Consider the following 6,000-nt stretch of genomic DNA (forward strand, 5'->3'; position numbering starts at 1 on the left):
AATGTCATCGCTATAATTTAAGCTGTTCTTTATTGGCCTTATTATCTGTCTTATTGTTTCTTGAAATATCTCTGCAGCCGATGAAATTCCAAAGCTCAGACGTTTGTATCTAAACAGACCTAGGTGGGTGGAGAATGTTGTGATATATCGAGACTGAGGATCCAGTTCTAGTTGGTGGTATCCTTTACATAAGTCCAGTTTGGAAAAACGCCTTGTGCCTGTAAGACAGCTGATCATGTCATCCAAGTGTGGTCCAGGATGTCGTTCACGTTCAATGGCCTTGTTCGGTATCCTCATGTCTACACATATTCTTATTTTGGATGTGTCTTTCTTTGGGACAGACACAATGGGCGACACCCAGGGCGTCGGTCCTTCCGCTGGTTCTATTATGTCTTGTTTTAGTAGTGCTTCCAGCTCTTCTTCTACCTGTGGCTGCAGATGTATTGGCCCTCTTCTGTGGTGCTGTGCGACTGGCCTTACTGTCTCGTCAATGTGCAGCGTGATTTGTCGGTCTTTCAACTTTCCTAGTCCTTGTAGTAACTTGGGGTATTCTCTCAGAATATTTTTCTTTTCTGACATGTTGTATGTCATTGCCATGAGACCCATTACTTGAGCCGTGACATTGCTCAGCGGGCATGGCGCCGGGATGTCTCCTTTCAGTACATGTATCTCTTCAGTTGTCCTTTGATCTTTGTATGTCAGTTCTTCTTTGAATTTTCCCATGTTTGTCACTGGTCTTTTTGCCCCCACGTGAATACTCTGACCCGAGATGGTCTTACAATCGGCTTTATTTCCATCTTGTCATATTCAGTGACGCACATAATGTTGCATGTTGCACCGCTGTCCAGGACAAATTCTGCTTCATGTGGCCCCACCTTTATGTTCACCGACTCTGTTTTCTTTATTTTCTTTTTGTCTATCAGGCATATTCTTTCTTCATCTTCCTCTTCTGTTTCTGACTCTGCTGTCATGAGATACAATCGTTCTGTTTTTTCTTCTTCTTCCTCTTTTTCCGACTCTATTGATGAGCTTCTTGCCCCTGTCTCGACATGTCTGATGTGTTTGTTTGTTGGCATTCGTGCTCTTCCTGGCCTTCCTCGGTCGTTTCTGAACTGCCTCCCTTGGCACACACTGACATAGTGATCTCTTCCATTACACTTTCTGCAGGTCTGGCCAAAAGCCGGGCATGGGCCTCTGTGTGGGAACTCAAGTCCGCACCTGTAACCGGTTCCTTCCGGCTGTTTTTTCGCCGTCTGTTCACTCTTTTCTTTTCTCCAGCCTCCTGAGCGGTTGTTGTTCGTCATTCGCTGGATCTGTTCTGTGCCTCTTGCTTTACCTCGTTCCATTTCCTTTGCATGCGCTGTCGCTCTGGCTTCAGCCCTTCCCAGCGCCAGAATGTTTTCCAATGAGATCGGTACTTTTAGGATCCTTGTGCGGAATTCGATGTCACGACAGCCTTCGATGATGCGCAATCTTATTGCCTGTTCGTTGTCGAATGTGTCCAATTCGCAATGAGTTACCAGTTTCCGCAACCTTGTTGCGAAGTCATCCAGAGACTCTTCTGCTTGTTGGAATGCGATCATAAAGCTGTATCGTTCGAAATCGACATTTATCTTGGGATCAAATTTGTCCGTTAGGCATTTCTTTGGTTTGTCATAGGTGGCAATCTCTTCTTTCGGTAGTGTCACCAGTAGGTCCTCCACTTCATCTCCTACTAGGTTCAGAAATAAACCTTTCATCTTTGCTGTTGTTACATCAGTAGCTTCCACATAGTTTTCAAATCGTCTGACCCACTTTTCCCATCTGATTCCTGTTTGTGGTTCAGAAAGGCTGAATGGTAGTGGCCTTCTGTATTGCGCACTTGGTTTTGGGTGTGCCATTTCTTTGTTCCTCCTTCTTTTATGTCCTTTTGTTCCTGCTTTCTTCTCTTTCCTTTTTGCTCTTTTTCTATTTTGTTCCTCTTTATTTACTTCTATTTCCTTTGTTTGCCCAGTAATGTCCTTTATTTTCCTTTTTATTCCTTTGTTTCGTTTTCTTTTCTTCCCCTTGTCTTTGCCTGTGCTTTGTTGTTCTTTCCCTTTATAAATAGGCACTTTCCTCTATTTTTGATCTTTTCTTGACCTTAAAATGGCCGCCCGGGCTTTCCTGCTCGCTGATTGGCCCTCGCGCCTGACTCCAACATGGCCGCCGAGACTCTCGCGAGACTTCGCAGCCAATTGTGGTGTTGCCTGACTTTAAAATGGCTGCCCGCGCTTTGCTGTTTGCTGATTGGCCCACGCGCCTTACTCCAAGATGGCCGCCGAGACTCTCGCGAGAGCTCGTGCATTTCTTTAAACTTCGCGCTTTGTTACACGGCGCTTACCGGCACAATCAGTCTTCTCTCACAGCGGTCGGGGTGGGCTCCCGCGTCGCTGCGCTTCTTTGTTGGGCACTTGCTGCACTCTTCTCTTCTGGGCACGATGCGATCCAGGGTGGGCTCCTGGTGTAAAATCGCTATTTTCGTCGATGGGCACGCAGATGGATGCCGTCGCCTTCGTCGCCAGATGTCATGTTCCCTGACCCCAGGAACACACAGGAAACGGTAGGATCATTCAATGGCTTCTTTTATTGGTTGCTCCTTTACATGCCTGCAGCGCGATGTGTCCACGACCTCTCACCCTAAGGTCCTGCTCCTTGCTGTCCCTGGTCCCCTCCCCTGACCGGATGTGGTGTCTGGTGTCCCCTGTCCCCCACCCTGTGCCCCAGGGTCCTAGTGCCATTCCCACGGCACGACACTGTCCAGCCCAAATTATAATTGCTCAAGAGACACACCTAACAGAGAAGGAAGCAACAGATCTAATTAGGTCAATAAAATGGATCGCCCACGTGGCATGCACAGCTCAATTAGCTGTGACAAAAGGGGTAGCAATTTTAATCAAACTAGGGCTACAAGCGAACCTGGACTCCTTTGTATCAGATAAAGCTGGAAGATGGATAGTTGCTAAAGTAAAAATCTCAGCTCGGCCCTATTTGTTGGCCGGTTACTATGGTCCAAACTAGGATGGAGTGAAACCTTTAGGTGAACTTTCGTCCAAACTTTTAAACTCTTCAGATCCAATTATTCTGGCCGGAGGCTTTAATGTAGTGTACAATTCCGCTCTAGATAAGTCTTCACACAGTAGAGCACAGGTCAATCCTAAAATGCTTGGATTAATAAAACAAATGATGGAACAACTAGGCCTGCATGATGTATGGCGACAAAAAGCCGGGTGACAAAAAGGTTATACTTTCTACAATAAGGAGTATAAACATCTGTCCAGGATACTTCCTCATCGACTGCAAGTTTAAAGACAACGTGCTGCAGATTGATCATGTAGGAGTTCATCTGCCGACCATTCGGCAGTGATGCTTAAATTAAAGATCAGTAAGGTGGGCACTCAATCTAGATGGACTCTCGATCGCACGATATTGCAGGATGTGGGAGTTATTCAGTTGCTCAGAGAAGAGACAGAAGAATTTTTTGTGTATTATTGGGGGTCCACTTTCCCTGGAGTGATGTGGGATTCTTACAAGGCTTTTCTAAGGGGCAGCCTTGGGGCTTTGGCTGCAGAGAAGAGAAGAAGTTATTATAAGGAGCTGGCGATGCAGGAGGAAAAGGTTAGCTCCCTAGAAGATAAATGAACTAATCCAAGGTCAAGAGAGGTGGCCAGGACAGGGTGGTTGCAGGAAGTGTCACAGGTTAAGTCAAGTTTAGTAATTATACTACGAGATAGGGTAAAGAAGAGATGGAAGGCCAGCCAGATGGCTCATTTCGAGTATAGCGAAGGCTGTAGCAAATTGCTGGCCTGGAAGGCTAAAATAGAGCAAGTAAGAAATAGAATAGATTGAGGTGATATACGAACAAATGGGGACCCTTATTGGCGACAGTAGCAGGATTGAGCAAACATTCCATAATTACTTTAGTAAAGTCTATCGAGAGGAGCTCAATTCATCTGAAAATAACCTAAAAACATGGCTAGGTCAGGATGCAGGAAACCACTGATGCCAGAAAAGCTGATCATTTAAATAGAGTTATAGAGACCTCCGAAGTAGAAAAGATAATCAGTCAGCTCAGGAATGGGAAAGCACCAGGGCCGGATGGCATTTCCCAAGAGGTCTATAAAGTTTTGGCAAGCACCTTATCCCCCATTTTAGTGAAACTTTTTTACGATTTTTTTGTTAATGGGTTCGATCTGCCAACCTCTTGGAAGGAAGTTACAATCTCTCTAATTTTGAAACCCGGAAAATGCCCTAAGAAATGTGACTCCTATTGGACAATTTCTTTATTAAATAGTGATTATAAGATATACGCAAAGATCTTGGCAGACAGGTTTAATGGTTTAATGGTTGAGCTGAGGACCAGAAAGGGTTTATTTGGGGAAGACTCCTGAAAGATCTGACCTTTACATTAGTTGGCACAATAGACTTGGCGACCTCTTATAGCCTTCCATTGGCCGTGGTGGCCTTAGATGCCACCAAGGCCTTCGACCGAGTGAACTGGGTCTATCTGAAAGCAGTAGCAGCCTCTTCGAATCTAGGTACAAATTTCTGTAATGCACTGTCTGGTTTCTATAGGGCCCCAGAAGCTAGGGTGTTAATTAATGACTCTCTAACTAAGCCTGTGATCATATCTACAGGGACAAGGCAGGGATGTCCTCTGTCGCCCTTGCTTTTTAATCTTTACATAGAGCCTTTAGCAAGGAAAATTAGAGAGGATCCCGAAATTTTACCCTTTAATTTTATACGCTAGGAAAACAAACTTGGGCTCTATGCAGATGATATTTTGATATACACCACAAATTTACAGAAAACTCTGCTCAGTCTGATGGGTATAACGACAGATTTCGGAAAGGTTTCAGGTTAAGAGATCAATACTGATAAGACTGAAATTATGACCTGGAACATCGAAGGGACGACTGGGAAAGACAAAATCAGATACCTGGGAGTCACGATAGCTCATGACATTAATAAAATAGCAAAACTTAATTTTGATAAAGCCCAGAAAGAGATCACGAAACTTCTGAAAACCTGGTCCCATCTCCAGCTATCACTTTTCGGACGTGGGAAGCTTAGTTAATATAATAGTCCTCCCTAAGCATACTTTTTTATTTGACTCCATCCCCTTGCCTTTCAAGAAGGAATGGATAAAGAAGCTACAAGGTGAGCTCTGTACTTTTATCTGGGCAAGTAAAGGACCAAGAATAGCTTGGAAAAAGATGAGAAGGAAGGTTGAGAAAGGGGGCTTAGCCCTGCCGGACCTACTTTTCTACTCTTGGGCTTTTCTTTTAAAACATGGAAAGTGCCCTTTTACACACCTAGTTGAACCATGACAGGGGGCTTGTGGTTGACAATTTCAAGAATGGAACCAGGAGGCAAAGAGGATTTTCTCTTTAAATATGCTGATTCAAAATGTTTCAAAAAGGTCAGGCTAAAGATTCTGAGTGGGCTTGCAGAGGCATGGTACAAGGTCAGAAAAATCCCCCAAATTCCATATTACAGTATATTGGCCCCCATCTGGGATGGACCCGGATCCCCGGAATGGACAAAAGATGCTCTCGCTAAACCGTTGTTAGAGGGCGGCCTCATATATTGGAAACAGTTAACAGTAGATGGCAAGCTTATTTCTTGGGCAGAATGTAGCCAACAAGCACATTTCTGCCTATCTAGATTTAAATACCTTCAAATGCTAAGTTGGTTTCAAGATCCAGAAACAAAGATTGGTGAACAGAATGACTTGGAAACATGACTATAACAAGAGTTGAACCATAAGACGGAGTCAGCGACAATCTACTGGTTAATGGTTGAAATCGAGGATGGAGACTTTACGCTGCCTGCAGAGTTATGGGGTAAAAACTTTCCGGACCCATCGCTGGAAAAATTCTGGCAAGTATCTATGTCTATGCTATTTAAAATAGTTAAGCTTCCATACCTGAGGAGAAATCATCTCTTTTCTATTCACAGAGCGTATTGGTCTCCTCTGAA

This window comes from Lissotriton helveticus, chromosome 11 (genome assembly GCF_964261635.1).
Source record: "Lissotriton helveticus chromosome 11, aLisHel1.1, whole genome shotgun sequence".
NCBI classification, from domain to species: Eukaryota; Metazoa; Chordata; class Amphibia; order Caudata; family Salamandridae; genus Lissotriton; species Lissotriton helveticus.